Genomic DNA, 17,450 nt, shown 5'->3' on the forward strand with positions numbered 1-17,450 from the left:
GAGGCACAAATCCCATGCCAGATCCAAGGATCGGATCATTTCTTGCTTCACTGCATTTTTGTTATAGTTCAAGTCTCGCGCCACTTTCTGTTGGTGAGGATCGATTTCGATCGCTCACCTTCTAGTTTCGGTGGGGGTCACAACCGCTCACTTTCTTGGTGGGGATCGCATGGGTTTCTCACTAGCGCTACCATTTGTGCCATGTCTTGAGTCAACTTCGACTATTTACCCTCTCATAATAGAAAAAGTTGAGTCGACTGCTTCACTTGCACTCCTTCGCCCGTTGTTGTTCCAATTCTCGGTGAGGGTCGTATGGTCACTCACATCCGTTCGTGTTCAGTTCTCGGTGAGGGCCGCATGGTCACTCACGCCTATTTGTGTTTTTGATGAGGACCGCACATGGTCACTCATGTTCCAGTTCTTGATGAGGGCCACACATGGTCGCTTGCGTCCGTTTGTTTCCAGTTCTTGGTGAGGGCCGCATGGTCACTCACGCCCGTTGGTGTTCTTGTTCCAACTCTCGACGAGGACCAACATGGTCTCTCATGCTCGTTGGCGTTCGTGTTCCCTGTGAGGACCGCACATGGTCGCTCACTCCAATTATTGTTTGTGTTCCAGATCCAGGCTAGGACCGACATGGTTGCTCATGCCTATTGCTGTTCGTGTTCCCTGGGAGGACCGCACATGGTCGCTCACTCCAATTATTGTTTGTGTTCCAGATCCAGGCTAGGACCGACATGGTTGCTCATGCCTATTGTTGTTCATGTTCCAGTTCCTGGTGAGGACCACAAATGGTCGCTCACGAATGTTGGTGGTCGTGTTCCAACTCTCGGCGAGGATGGACATGGTCTCTCATGCCCATTGGTGTTCGTATTCCCCGTGAGGACCACACATGGTCACTCACGCTCGTTGGTATTCTTGTTCCAGTTCCCGAAGAGGACCGCACATGGTCGTTAATGCCCATTGGTGTTCGTGCTCCCCGTGAGGACCACACATGGTCACTCATGCCCGTTGGTGTTCAATACCTTGTCTTCTAGAAGGGTTACTCCGGTATTGTCTTCTAGAAGGGTTACTCCTTGTCTAGGATTTACAAAATACTTTGGAGGTGGTCTAAAATTTTCATCAACAGTATCCCCTTAAGCCAAGGACCGATTTTGGAAGGCGACTTAAGAGGGGGGAATAATGTCACATTCTAGACTCGAACCTTTGACTTTTAACACACACAACACATTATGTTGTGTTAACCATATGGAAACTCCTGTGAACTGTCCACATTTGATTGTGAACTTGTATATATTGTAGAGTCTAGTGTATAGTACATTCGAGAATATTCGAGTCGTTAGTATATAACACGTTCGCGTTCACAAGTGGAAGGATCGCGCATAAATGGAAGGATAAGGGAAATTTTGGTTGATTTTAGGGCTTTTTCAATGATTTTACAAAACACATTGATACCAATATCATACATGTTCAAACATACTATGAAAAAGGTTAAAAATCCACTATTTTCGTGATTTAGAAGTAACTAAAAAAAGACCAATTTCAAAAAGATACATTCTCAATTTATATCACAAACTTTACAACCAATGTTATTTTATAAGAAACGATTTTTTAGAAATCATAAGAATTCAAAACACATGCTTTTATATTACTCGATTTGTTACAAGCGGAATGTAGTTACACTTAATAGCCAAATATACATTCATGATCATTCCTTTATGGAGAATCACTACTATAACTAATATCCAATGACGATTCCTCCTCATCATCCTCAGATGTACCAATCAGTGCATTATCTTCGTCATAAACCAAATGGTTTGACTCTAGATGATATGTAGCAGATCTCGTTTGCCTTTGAGTCGAGCCACCTTGTAGACCTGGTAATTTTTCTTTTATTATATTTATTGTTGACTTCCTTAATCGTCCGGCTTTTGTAAGTGTGAAGTCGTACACGATGATATACACATCAGAGATATCAAGGGTCGAGGTGTTACGAATGTTTCGCTTCCTCTTCCTACCTCCCCTTCTTGTTGGGCATTCAATCATCTCCAATGTATACTTACCTGTAAAAGCATTTGCACTTCTAGTGTTGTACCAATGAACATTTATAGACTTGATCGTGTTTTCTATTTCATGCATTAGCACTTCTAGAATTTTACCAACCCAAAATTGGTGGCCATGTGAGTTCTCATCAGCCGGCGTTGCAATCAACATCCCCGCGGTGAGCTCTTGCAAATTGCCTTGCCATCTAACTTCGGCTGCTTTGGTCATCCTTGGTCCCACATAAATGTCTCTTTGTTGTGGATGAACTAAGCTGTCATTAATCGCATTTGCTAGTTGCTCCGGAGTTCTATTTACGCGATCATGTTGCAGCGACCATGTGAATGGCGTTTCCAAATTCCAATTATCACCAGATACACAATTGTCTATAATTCCTTTCTGATCACTATAAAATACATCTCACCATGACGTGTCTTGTTGTGCGGCATATTTCTTGGCGGCCTCAATATGCTTTCTTTTTTCTTCTAAGGCTTGGAGCCATGACCGTTTTTGTTCTGATACCAAGTCGATTTGTAACTGTCCTTTCTTCTCAATTGGCATTTGCTTAGCTCCATGGACAATTGTACTCGGCATACAAAGTAATAACTGGCAACCACCTTCAGGTTCCCATGTTGTAGAAGATGAATATTGTTTAGCATACAAAAGTGTAGAACCACTTATTCCATTTTTCTTTATCATAAAAATGTGATTGAAACTTATATTGTTTAATTGAGCAAGCACTTTAACATTCCCACCACCCCCATCTGATATATATCTCTTAAAGTCATATACCTCCTTCAAGTGTAACACTTTTGGGCGTGGTGTATATGCATCACAAATGACATCAAATAGTTTAGGTAAAGTGAAAGCATCATGCTGAGACAACTGTCTGGAGAATGTGCTAAACATCTGATCTATATGGTCATGTGTGTGGCCAACCAAAAGAAAATTGACTTTCACTTTCCTAAACAATTCTTGGTTGACCAACATACTTAAATAGCCAAATACAGTTGAATTTTTGTTCTCTCTAGCAGTATTGTCCAATTGAATGTATAGAACAGGGGGGAAAGGTTGGCCCCAAGACATCAAAACTTGGTGAATGACTGTAATTGTTAGCTTAGGGTCATTGTGAACATTGGGGTATGTAATGAAGACATGAGGTCCAACAGACCTATTATAAGCCAAGCATCCCACCAAGTGCATTTGAACAAGGCACTCATCATTGACATCTTTGGGGAGCCTCCGCATATGCGGCAAACACGTCTTCTTCTGGTCCATGCCATCTATCATTAAGCACATGTATTGTTCGGGCCTCTTCAAACACTTCTCTCTATGATGCATCACCTTCTTTCGTTCTAAGGATTGTGCCTCACGATGCTCTTGTAGTAACTTCTTACTCATATCCTTTTCCATTGATGTCTTTGCACCTTTAGCCAAACTTTTAAGATTTGCACAAATGGAGCAATACCCCATACTTACTTTACGAGGAATGATAACATTTGAAAACCGAGCCCTCCATAATCTTGTGAATTGGCTATAGGTGATAGACTTATTACGTGAGCCCAACATATCAGATCGATAGACATCATAAACTTCCCGACGTGTATAATTATCAGAAAGGTGCATCCTACCTGTAGTGGGCATTACTTCACAATTTAACTGAAAGTAAGTTTTCATCCAACCAATAGCATGTCTTCCAATTGCACCTTTCATACTTGGAACCTCTTTACAATTGAGCATCTGATCCCCGCTAAGTAGACGTTGTTGTACTCTATGTAGCCGCATGTTACTAACACATAACGCAATTTTGAATGCAACTCTACATATCTGTTGCGCATGGAAGATATAATACTTGAATGATACTTTGATCCCCGTACATTTGTCAGATACTAGTTGCATATGTGACCCGAGGTAAGTGTCTTGCTCATCACCGGTCATCTAAAAATAGTATTGTCAGGAACAGTACTAAGACAGAGAAGGAATTAGTACTAAAAGAAGTATTAGTACTAAGAGAGGTGAAGAACTCTCGAGAGAAGGAAAGAGTGAGTGAGAGGGAGGGAGAGAGAGAGAGAGAGTGATGATAAGAAAAGATATATATTATGTGAAGAAAATGTACAGTAGCTAGGAGGCTTAAGACTGACGTTAAACCGATTTGGTTCGAAATAATGCCTTGTGCCTCCTTTTATAGTGTTCTAAGGAATACTCCTGAAGTTTCTAGAATGTTCCAGAGAAATCTGGAATATACATCAATTTTCTATAATAAAATATAAATGAAAATAATATTCTATGTATTACAATGTATAGTCTAATGGTGAAGAGCTCGACCCATGTAGTATAAGGTCATGGGTTCGAGTCTTGCCATATCATGACACTATCCCCCCTTTAAAACGATGAGTGTAACGAGTCGTTTTGGATTGAGGACCCGGTTTGTCTTTGATGATGGAAGTCTTCAAGAAGAGCACGAGCATTGGTGACATTCTCTATCGGTTCCCAAGTACGCTTGTTGGGACTATATCCTAGCCAGTCGACTAGATGGTAGAGCTTGTTGCGAACAAGCTTGGAATCAAGGATGGCGGCAACCTTGTAGTCAGGTCCATCTTCAAGGTCGATCGGGGGTGGAGGCTGTGTAATACGTCCTGGGATGGTGCTTTCTTGATAGGGTTTGAGGAGAGAACTATGAAACACCGGATGTATCCGAAGTTGTGGAGGTAGATCAAGATGAAAAACGACATCATTAATCTTTCCGATAATACGGAAAGGACCTAATCGCCGATAATTCAACTTCTCGCATGGGCGAGTAGTCTTAATGTGTCGTCGGAGTAGCCATACCCGATCTCCAATGTTAAAACTAGATGGGAGTCGATGACGATCCGCATAAACCTTGTGTGTTTGTTGAGCTTGTTGGAGATGAGTAGATAAATCCGCTTGTATCTTGCGTAACCTCTCCAAACGATCCTCTGCGCAAGGATTTGTGGACACCTCTGGGGTTTCAAGTACACACCACCGGGGGTGACATCCCGTATAAGCATAAAATGGCGTAACTTTCGTGGATGCGTGGATAGAGTTGTTATAGGCAAATTCGGCGAAGTGGAGAATATCTGCCCAGTCATCCTAATGATAGCTGAGAAAGCACCGCAGATACTGCTCCAGCGTTTGATTGGTTCGTTCGGCTTGGCCGTCGGTTTGTGGGTGGTAGCCGGAGGAGAGGTTACAAGTGACCTTGAGCATGTTAAAAAGGTGCTTCCAAAATTTTGACACGAACTGGGGTCCACGGTCGCTGATGATACTATCAGGAAGTCCATAATGTCGACATACTTCACGCATGACAATTTCGGCAGTGTCTTCACTGGAGATCTCCTTAGTACATGGCAAGAAATGAGCCATCTTCGTATATCGATCGACCACTGTTAGAATCTCATTGAACCCCTTAGAGACTGGAAGATCTGTGATGAAGTCTAGAGCAATGGATTGCCACGACTTGCTTGGAATTGGTAATGGTTCTAATAAACCATATGGATGATGCCTTGGCATTTTCGCTCTGCAGCATGTATCACAAGTCCGAACAAAATCCTTGACAAATTGTCGCATACAGGGCCACCAGAATGATCGTTGTACTAAATGTAGTGTTTTAGTACTACCAAAATGCCCAGCTGTATATGTGTCATGACAGTTTTGTACTACTTGAAGGCGGCAAGAACCATTAGGAACATACAAAAGTTCTTTAAAGAAGAGTAATCCATCATGGTATTTGAATTGCCGATAGTCTGTACCTGGTGGTTGCGACTGTGAACACGACGCTCGAGAGGGATCAATTTGTGCTAGTATAGCTTGGGCGAACACATTTGTCTTCAAGTCTTCGTGTATGGTATCGATAACGCGGGAATCCATGGGCATGCCAAAGATCTTTGTTGCTTGTAGTCGTGCCGGTCCCAAGATGATTTGTTTTTGGTTATCGAAAGCTGGCTCGCCGGGACGGGGTGCTAGGTACGAACGCCGTGATAATGCATCGGCCTTCCCTTGGTGCTTCCCCGGACGATATGTAATTTTGAAGTCGAAACGCGTGAAGAAGTGGGCCCACCGAGCTTGACGTCGATTCAACACACGAGCATCCTAAAAGTATGCAAGGTTCTTGTGGTCACTAAATACGGTGACCGGATGAGAGGATCCCTCTAGAAAATGCCTCCATTGCATAAAAGAATCCACTATTGCCAAGAGCTCCTTATCATGAATTTCGTAGTTGATTTCGGCGGCGTCAAACTTGTGTGAGTGAAAAGCCACAGGATGTAGCTTCTCATCATTCCCCTATTGTGACAGAATGCTCCCTAATGCAAAATCCGATGCGTCAGCTTCGATAATAAATGGTTTTTCCGGATCGACATGAGCTAGAATTGGAGCCAATGTAAATGCCTTTTTAAGACTCTCGAAAGCCACGTCCGTTTCTTCAGACCAAATGAACAGTTGTCCCTTCCTGGTAAGTTGTGTGAGAGGTAGAACGATCTTTGAGTAATCTTGTATGAACTTCTGGTAAAAATTGGCAAAGCCTAGGAAGCATTGCACATCCCGCACCGAACGTGGAGTCTGCCATTCTACCACCGTTTTGACCTTAGCTAGGTCCATGGAGATGCCTTCTGACGAAATGATGTAGCCGAGAAATTCCACTCGGTTGCACCCGAAACTACATTTTTCTAGCTTTGCATACAGACCATGTTCTCGAAGTCGTTTTAGTACTAATAGTACATGAGAATCATGTTCTTCTTGGGTCTTTGAATAAACCAGTAGATCATCCAAATAGATGATCAAACAATCATCCAATAGATCTCGGAATATATCATTAGCCATGTGCTGGAAGACTGCAGGTGCATTAGTGAGGCCGAACGGCATGACCGTATACTCGAAGTGCCCATATCTGGTGCGAAACGCGGTCTTCCATTCGTCTCCTGGTCGGATCCGTACGAGGTTATATGCTCCCCGTAAGTCGATCTTCTTGAAGAACCTGGCACCATTGATCCGTTCTAAAAGACTTGAGATAAGGGGAAGAGCATACCTATTCCTGATTGTAACCTTATTCAGGCCACGGTAATCTACAACAAGACGAAGCGATCCATCCTTTTTCTTGACGAAGAAAATGGGCGCGCCGGCTGGAGATTTCGAATGCCGGATGAAACCATTTTCCAAATTCTCCTCTATATAGGCCCGAAGGACTTCCAGCTCAGTTGGTGACAAATTGTAGATCGGTCCCCATGGCGGCTCTTTTCCCGGTTGTAAATCGATGGGGCAATCATACGGTCGATGATGAGGAAGTGTGTTGGCTTGTACTTTATCGAACACATCGGCGTAATGACGATACTTCTCGGGAAGTTGAACGGTGGATCCTTCTTTAGTGGTGCTGGAGGGGTTTACTGATATTGCAAAGAGGAACATTTCCTCCTTGTGCCCTTCTTTACGCAACTGACGTAGCGAAATGGTTGCCATCTTCTGAGTTGACCCTTGGGTTTGTCGACACCGGATTTCTCTTGTTCTCCAATCTATGTCTGGGTTATGTAACTCGAACCACGGTAATCCTAAAACTATGGGATGTTCTGGGATACTAATAATATTAAATGATACTACACATGCTAAGTTATCTAGGACAATATTAATGGGCTCTGACTCTTCTATGATATTTCCGGAAGCAATGGGACGTCCATCAATGACTACTACAGAGGCTGGACACTGGAGTTTTCTTAGGGATATCTTATGAGCTTGAGCAAATTTCTTATCCATAAAGCAAGAGTTAGCTCCGGAATCTAGGAGTGCTAGGACATGTACTGGAGGGGTACTTTTAGTACTAACTATTACTTGGGCTACGAACACATCACTAACTTGCTTAGAGGGAATGGAACCACTAATGGGCTGCACAAATCTAGGGCTGTCCAACCAAACGGCTCCTATTTTGGCTGGACTTAGTCGTTTAACTCTTCTTCTAACTGACTAAGGACATCAAATCTGTTCGCTAGATCTGGGCTATTAGTACTATTAGGACTATAAGATATCCCTACTGAAATAGGCTCGGTTTTAGTACAATTAGAACTAGCGACTATTTGGTTTACCTGTCTTCTTGGCCTATGGGGGCAATTTATTGCAATATGTCCTGGTCCACTGCAGTAAAGACATAGTCGATTTGTACGGTGTCGCTACTTTTCTTCTTCGGATAATGGCCCTCGACGACGTGTAGTGTCAAGCTCCATCGGAGTCGGAGTATTCGCTGGAGGCGCATTATATGACTCCCTCGGAAAAGGTCTTGCTACCACTGAGGCGTAGGTGGGCTCTGATCTTGCCCTTCGCATCTGTAGTTGTCGTTCTGAATGTCGCTCAAAGAGGCGGTTGTCACATCTCACTGCGCGATTGATTGCTTCTGTTAAGGACTTTGGCTCTTCGGGGAAGGTCAAGAGTAAATCCTTGACGTCGTTGCGTAAACCATAACGGAATTGCTCCATCAACGCTTGATCATCCCAAGGGATATCAGCGGCGAGTAGGCGAAAATCTGCAGCATATGCGGAGGCTGGACGGTCACCTTGGCGTAATCGCCGAATTTTGTTGATTGCGGTCCTGATGCTGTCAGTATCTCCGAAACATGCTTTAAACTCACCTAGAAACTCTTCAAAATTGTTGAGTAACGGGGATTCCTTTTCTAATAGTGGAACAAACCATGCCAACGCTGAGCCACTTAACAAAGTGCCTACTAAACCCACTCGTGATGCATCAGTGGGATACCGGGAAGGATGCATTTGAATAACTAATCATACCTGGTTAAGGAACCCTCTAAACTGCGATCGCGTTCCATCGAACTTCGTGGGAAGGCCAATCTTGGGTTCTTTATGAATCCCTTGTGTTCCGGGCCCTTGTTGTTGCATCGCTACGATGGTTGCTTCGAGTTGTTGCACGCGTAACGCAAGTTCCCCATGCTGTTGTTGCGTTTGTTGCTTTTCTAAGGAGATTTGCTGAAGATCCCCCATCAACCGTTGGTTTTCTTGTTCCAAAGCATGGAACTTCTCTTTCAAGCATTGAAATTCCGAGAAAACAGATTGATATTCTTCAGTGCTAACAGTGGCCATGGGATGAAAGAAAAGAGGAATAAGAGATTAGTAGGAAATGAGAGAGACAGAAGGTAGGAAAATCGGTTTAAACTGTCAGGAACAGTACTAAGACAAAGAAGGAATTAGTACTAAAAGAAGTATTAGTACTAAGAGAGGTGAAGAACTCTCGAGAGAAGGAAAGAGTGAGTGAGAGGGAGGGAGAGAGAGAGAGAGAGAGAGAGAGAGAGAGAGAGAGAGTGATGATAAGAAAAGATATATATTATGTGAAGAAAATGTACAGTAGCTAGGAGGCTTAAGACTGACGTTAAACCGATTTGGTTTGAAATAATGCCTTGTGCCTCCTTTTATAGTGTTCTAAGGAATACTCCTGAAGTTTCTAGAATGTTCCAGAGAAATCTGGAATATACATCAATTTTCTATAATAAAACATAAATGAAAATAATATTCTATGTATTACAATGTATAGTCTAATGGTCAAGAGCTCGACCCATGTAGTATAAGGTCATGGGTTCGAGTCTTGCCATATCATGACAAGTATCGCTTTAATTCTCGCAACTTTGATTTTCCAATCATAGACATACAACCACGGGCACAACATATTTTTTTGACATCAAATCCAATCTGTTTATCTGATGTCACCAAGCTAAATCTAGCCAGACGAATTCTTCGTGGGATTCTTCTAATATGCATAGGGCTCCCAGATTTCTCTTCCTGCATAGAGGTTGGTGTAACCTTGTTACAATCTAATTCTTTGTTGTGACCATCGCCAATGTTATTTAATGTTTCCTTGGCACTACCTTCATTCTCCGTATCTTTATTAATATCGTATTCTTCAATAGAGAACTCTTCACATGTGTCATTATTTACATTCCCTGTAGATGACCTCAGACAATATTCTTCGATAGAATATGGTGAGTCTGTCGACAGACAATATTCTTCAATAGAATATGGTGACTCTGTCGACAAACAATACTCTTCAGTAGAAAACGATGAGTCTGATGACAAACAATATTCTTCAATCGAGAACGGTGAATCTTCACTCATGGGTTAAGGTCTAGATAGGGCTCTGTAAGTTATGTGCTTCGGGTAAGGAAAAAAACTAATAAGCTCCTCTCTAAACATATACTCCTCTCTAAACATAAACTTCTCTCTAAACAAAAGCCAAATCAATAGAATGTCTATATTATGTAATATTATATTAATACAATACATAAAAAATTTATTTTTAATATAGTAATTGTATTTAAAATATCAATTATTATTTAAACTAGATCTATATGAAGTTAAATCAAGTAAAATATAAAACTAATCATTAACAAGCCATGAATATGTTGGATCAACAAGTGAAAACGAAGAGGAGGACAATAAGGGGACGCCAGGAGCTGAGCTGGCATCGAGTGTTTTGTTATCCGAGCAGAATAAGATAAGGAGAGAGTTAATGCAGCGTAAACTGGTCAGGAAAGGGCAAGTGTTTAATTTGCCTATAACACACATCCATCGGCCCCCTATTGATGAAAAAACAGGTCGACGACCACTTGAGATTAGAGAGCCACACCGCATGCATGTTCCAAATCTCAAGAAAAAAATGAAAATTAATCCTCATGCCACTGTGGTGCCTTTTATTGTTATGGTAGATCCTGAAGAATGTGAAACCATTGAAGATTTTGATATTAGAAAGCACGATCAATATAATTACTTTGTCATTGGTGGATCGCATTCAGCGGAGGCAGTCGGCAATTTGTGAGAGAACATCCAATGACATTCTTCTTCAAGTATGCCAAGTGCAAAATTTATGTTGGGCTCACAATCGAAGAGGCTAAGCTGTTGGCATGGGACCATAATAATGATAATGACTATAGGCAAAAAATGTCGTCCATTGAGCGTATACGGTTCTTCCACCACGAGTATTTGGACGTGAAACAAAAGTTTGGTGTGAAGTTACATCCAGGCCTACGATGTCAATGTTTGCATGAAGTCGGCATTGTTGTAGATGATAATGTTAAGTCCGATGGTCTTCGAAAATACGAGTCTTGGTTTCAATTGGCATTTAGAGATGGAGAAATATGGGACCTACAAGATCAAATCTTCTCAATGTGGGAGAATAAGGAGGTAAAGGGTCAATGACAAAAGAAATGTAAGGTTGACCCTCAACTAGAGTTAAAGTCACAAGCCGCTAAGAAAATTGACTTGACAATTGAAGAAGCCGCAGACGACATGAAGCTGTCTCTGTGGAGAGCGATGCAAGGTATTAAGGACGAGCAACTTCTTGTGTCTGTTTTGTCAAGGGTTGTGACGAAAGATTTAAGCCTTGAAGAAATGGTCACTGAGTTCAATAAGTAAGTCTTTCAAATACTGAAATTGTAGTCTATATGGTGTAATTCAAAGTTCTAATCTTGATTTCTAATTTTAAAGTCATAAGGTGTACATGAAGATCCAAGAAGTTATGATGTAACATCTTGGATGTATAACTTGGGAACAAGTGACCGAGGATTATCCTCTAACATCTTCATATAAGGCGTTATCAGAGTATTTTATTGCATTCAAGGATTGGGTTAGTATTGATGGTTTTTCATTACCCTTTCATTATATTGTGGTGCCCCTTTCATGCAAGAGCATGCATTTGAACACACCACTCTTTTAGCCACTCCCGTTTAGCACATCACCCATTTTAGCCCACCTTTTTAGCACACCATTTTGGGACACATGTAGCTAGACCGTCCCAAAATGGGTTCTTTGTATCTTCTATATATTGAATGATAAGTATGAAGCTAGCTAGGCTGGTTTGGTTTCCTTTTATGTGCATTTCACATAATTGGTAGAGAAGCGGGCTCAAATTTTAGCCACTACTACATTGTTCATGGCATCCCAATTCCCTTCCGCTGCCTCCAACGTCGATACCCCGATGGAGCTTGAGTTCTCGCAACCTCACGCACGACCTCCCCCTTTCCAAATGGAGCAGCTCCTGGAACTCGTCTCCAACGCCATGCTTCAAATCAGCCATACGAATCAAGCTATGCTCTCCTTCCTCTCCGCTCACAACGACCGCGCGGAAGATCGTCCAGATTCCAAGGTGCGCCCGAAGTCCTTCTCCGGATTGCCTTTCGAGGATGTCTTAGCTTGGTTGGATCATTTTGAGATGATCTCGAGTTACCATCGATGGTCCGACGAGCGCAAAGCTTTGGAAGTTCGTACCCTGCTCGAAAACGTCGCCGCCACCTGGTACGTCCAACAATCAAGCGACGTGACCGAGAATTGGGTGATCCTTCGGGATCTCCTCGTACAAAACTTCGCCCATCAAAATTCAGCCCAAATGGCGTTACAACAACTCGAAACATTGCAACAACAAGCACACGAACCCGCCGGCCAATTTGGTGTTCGCCTCAATCAACTCCTCATTCGCACTGACCCTACCATGCCCGAGCATGTGAAGCTTTTCTTCTTATGGCCTCGTCTGCGCCACGACATCACTCGCCACGCTCGGGACCAAGGTCCGCAGACATTCAACGAAGCCATCCTCATCACCCAACGAATCGAAGCTTGTACATTATCTGACACCCAACCTCGTTGGCCCCATCCATCAGCCACCGACTCACGCGCCCAATACCAAGGCGCGGCCCCCATGGACATTGATGTCCAAAACATGCAATTGCAAGCTCGCCGCAACCGTCCCGATCACGATAGCCAAGGGCGCCCGAGGTGTTTCTACTGCCACAATTATGGACACGTCCGACGTCAGTGCCGAAAATTGTAACAACAATCTCACAAGCAAAAAGTCCAGATAACTATGGCTGACGTGGCATCATTGGCTGAGCTTCCGGGAAACTGACGTCCGGGGTGCTGATGGAAGAGCCAGCCCTCCACATCCAAGCGTCCGCCTCTTCTAGTTCGAGGGTATGCACCGCCCTCGCCACCATTAATCACTGCACCCACACCATCTTATTAGACACTGGTAGTAGTATATCTTCTATTAGCACCACTTTAGTACACCGGTTAGGTCTCCCCACATCCACTGCTCCTTCCATCCAAGTCCTTTTTGGCGATCACCAACATCTTTACCACTCTCACACACAAGCCCATTGCACCTTCACCTTCGGCACTATCACCTTCTCACATCACTTTTATGTCTTGCCCCACCAACTCTTCCCCCTCACCCTAGGTTGTGATTGGTTCCTCAAGCGCCGCACTGTGATTGATTTTGATGCCCACAAACTTCTTGTCCCACATGCTTCCCCTATCCCTCTTCTACAAGATAGCTCCCCTAGCCCCCACCTTAGCCAAGTTCAGGTATCACTTAGTCCACAAGAGCGATTGGTCTCCATCCGCCAATTATTAGCCCGTTTTCCATCACTAACCCTCCAACCCACACATGCTCCTACTGTCTCTTTCTCGGTACAACATGCCATTCGTACTGGGGAGGCCACTCCGATCCGCATGGCTACCCACCGACGTTCCCCTCTCGACCACGATCGCATTGATGCGGCCGTCACCGACATGCTCACCAAAGGTATTATCGTTCCTTCCTCCAGCGATTGGGTTTCGGAACCCCACCTCGTCAAGAAGGATGATGGCACCTTCCGCTTTTGCATCGACTTTAGGCCTCTCAACAAAGTGACTATCCATGACCTCTACCTCCTCCCTCGCGTGGACGACCTCTTGGATCAAATCGGTGGCTCCCGTTATTTCACCTCCCTGGACTTAGCCTCGGGATATTGGCAAATCCCCCTAAAACCTTCTGACGCCCACAAGACCGCATTCCGCACACGCCGCGGGCTATTCCAATTCACCCGCATGCCGTTCGGCCTGGCTGATGCCAGCAACACATTCCAACGCATGGCCAACTCCATTTTTGCTGCCCTTATCAACAAAGGTGTCCTCCTCGTTTATCTCGATGACATCCTTATCCACACGGCCACTTGGGAGGACCATCTACAAGCTCTCACCGAAGTCCTCGCTTGCATAACTAAGCATAACTTGCAGCTCCAATGGAAGAAGTGTCGATGGGGAAGCACCAGCCTCCGTTTTCTCGGCTTCATCATCTCTGGTGACGGAATTCGTATGGACCTTGCAAAGGTAGCAGCCATCAACGACTACCCTCGCCCCACTTCAATCAAATCCTTGCAACGTTTTTTGGGCATGATCACCTTTTCCCTTCGCTTCATCCTAAACCTTGCCTCGGTCACTTTTCCCCTTCGCCAACTCTTGAAGAAAGGCGTGTCATTCAGTTGGGATCCTGCTTGTGAAGATAGCTTTCGTCGCCTTAAAACCATGGTCAAGGAATCGGGGTTGCTCGCCCATCCTAACTTTGACCAACCGTTCACGTTGTAGACAGACGCATCAAACCAGGGGTTAGGAGCCATCCTCTTGCAAGCCGATTGCCATGGGCAAGAGAATGCGGTCGCCTTCATTAGTCGGACTCTCACGCCGGCTGAATGCAACTACTCAACCACTGAGAAGGAGCTACTTGCGATTGTCTTGTCTTTCCAGCGTTTTCATCCATACCTTCATGGTGGATAGGTTACGGTTGAGACTGACCACCAGCCCTTGCTTTCTCTTATCCATCGACCTCACCCCCCAGGCCGCTTGTTGAGATGGACGCTGGCACTTCAAGAGTATCAGTTTACCCTCTCCTATCGGAAAGGTGCAACCAATTTGGTCGCTGATAGTCTCTCTCGCGCCGACTATCAGGCTGTCCAATTTCTCCCTGAGACATCCGATCTTCTGATACCATTGCCACAACTCGCTACGCTTCAACAACACGACCCCGCCATCCAACAGATAATCCATAAGTTGCGCTCCCTCCAACCGTTTCCCTCACAACGACGGTTCATGCTCCGCGATAACTTGGTATTCTTCATTCAAGCGCATCACGAGCCTTGTCTCTACATCCCTCATGCCCTACAACAAACGTATCTCCAATTTTATCACGACCACCCATTGTCGGGCCACTTGGGTTTCCACAAGCTTCTTGAAAAATTACGTCTCAAGTATTACTGGCCCAACATGAGACACTCAGTCTCTACCTATATCAAACAATGCGCTTTGTGTCAACACATCAAACCTAGGGGCAAGCCAGCTGGAACACTCCAACCCATCACCGTCACGTCACCTTTCAAGCTGGTCGGATGGGATTTCATGGGACCTTTTCCCAAAACCTCTAGGGGCAACAGGTATATCCTTGTCATAACAGAATACCTCACACGATGGGCTGAAACTATTGCCATCCCCGACGTCACTGGCCAACAATTGCCTCCCAACTCTTGCAAAAGGTAATATTTCAACATGGTTGCCCTATCCAAATCTTATCTGATCAGGGCCGCCAGTTCCATGGGGATGTCCTCAATGCTGTGGCAACTCAACTAGGTGCCCAACAAGTGTTTACATCCCCTTACCATCCTCAAACAAATGGCCTCACTGAACGCCTCAACAAGACCCTCAAGCAAGAAATTGCCGCTTACATCGATCCATGCCACAAAACCTGGGATCAAATCTTGCCTTTTGTCACCCATGCCTACAATACATCCGTACAAGCGTCGACACGGATCAGCCCTTTTCGAGCACTCTATGGACGCGACCCGCGGCTCCCACCAGAAACGTCCATTGACATCTGTTTGAAACCTACCAACATGGATAGTGCTACTTGGGGGCTTTATCTCCAACAAATGCTCCCCCTCCTTCGACAAGCCAACTCCTGAAATCTACAAGTCGCACAACAACGTCAAAAGCGACACTACGACGTGGGTCGAATCACCCCAACGTATGCTGATGGAACCAAAGTCCTTGTTTACTTCCCGATCTGGCGGCGTGGTCTTAGTGAATCCCTCATGCACCGGTGGATCGGCCCATTCACCGTAATTCGTGCCATCAAGTCCACGACTTACTTACTCCAACGTGATTCCAACGGTCGATTCACCTCAGCCCATGTTGCCCGTATCAAGCCATATGCTACCCCAAGCCTGTCTTCTAACACCCCTCCTTCTCTCATAGCGTAACAGTCCTTCTTTTTTTGAGGGGGGAAATGTGGTGTCCCTTTCATGCAAGAGCATGCATTTGAACACACCACTCTTTTAGCCACTTCCGTTTAGCACATCACCCATTTTAGCCCACCCTTTAGCACACCATTTTGGGACACGTGTAGCTCTAGGCCGTCCCAAAATGGGTTCTTTGTATCTTCTATATATTGAATGATAAGTATGAAGCTAGCTAGGCTGGTTTGGTTTCCTTTTATGTGCATTTCACAATATGTAGAGCTTGTATAATAATATCTGATGTCCTATTGCTTCTATTAGAAACCGTGTCGAGGCAAGAAACAAGGAGAAGTTAAGGATATACACGATTTCCCTACATCCTTCCCTGCACATCTTGAGCGAGCCAGAAAAGAAAAGGATCGTCGCTTAGTCAAGGCGTATGAAATGGAGGAAGATGGCTCCTTTAAAAAATTTAGCCACAAAAAAGATATTACGAGAGATCTTTACTACAATGTGGTTTGCGGTGATGTCGTCGACTTGATCCAAAAGGTGCCAAAGAAGGAATATACGCTAATGATTGCAGATATTCCTTACGGATTTCGAATGGCTGGGTCATCATACGACGATGAACCGTTTAGGTTTAAACAATTGGAGAAGATGGTCAAGGATTTCGCTGAGCTAACGACTGCATCCTTGTGGCGAATAGTTGTCTTTCATAGTATGGACCAAGGATACTCGGTAGCTCAAGCTTTGAGATCTCGTTGCCATGGCATCGAGAACCTTGCATGGTAAGGATTATTTATAGGCGTCTTTCACTATATTGCATTTTTTAAGGTTGTTCAATCTATTCTTAACTCGATGTATTATTTTTTATAGGATCAAGACCAATGTAAATAGAGGGCCAACTTTTCGGTTCATTAATGCCATTGAATACATCACGGTTGGCTACTTCAATGAAATTAAGAAATAGAGAATCAAGGAGCATTCTAATGAAGTGGGAGGTTCAAATCTGTTGGTATATCCAGTAGTGACACGGAAATTGCGACATGTCACCACGACAGAACGGGGACTTGTCAACCCATATCAAAAACCTCAACGACTTATGATGCGCTTGATCGAGATGTTTTCTATCGAAGGAGACTGGATATTAGATCTCTTTTCTGGCACAGGTATTCCTCGAACTAGGGTAACGATCTTGAGATAACCAATCCCGAATCTTTTTTGTTTGACAACTAAATCTTCTTGTTACTTACATCACAAGAACGACGTCTGCATGTGCATTGAAGCTCTTTAGAAATACAGTTGCATTGGAGAAGGACGAGGACCAGGTTATATTTATTAATATGCGGATTAAGGCTTTGTGGGAGTG

At 44.1% G+C, this 17,450-nt stretch overlaps 1 pseudogene; it reads left to right on the forward strand.

Moving 5' to 3' along the window:
• Nucleotides 1–12,057: 12,057 nt before the first annotated feature.
• LOC147857736 (uncharacterized) lies at nucleotides 12,058–13,036 on the forward strand (annotated as a pseudogene).
• The last annotated feature ends 4,414 nt before the right edge of the window (nucleotides 13,037–17,450 follow it).

This window comes from Azolla caroliniana, unplaced genomic scaffold (assembly GCF_043228905.1).
Source record: "Azolla caroliniana isolate FFs.n. ecotype wild unplaced genomic scaffold, voAzoCaro1.0.p SCAF_11, whole genome shotgun sequence".
Lineage (NCBI taxonomy): Eukaryota > Viridiplantae > Streptophyta > Polypodiopsida > Salviniales > Salviniaceae > Azolla > Azolla caroliniana.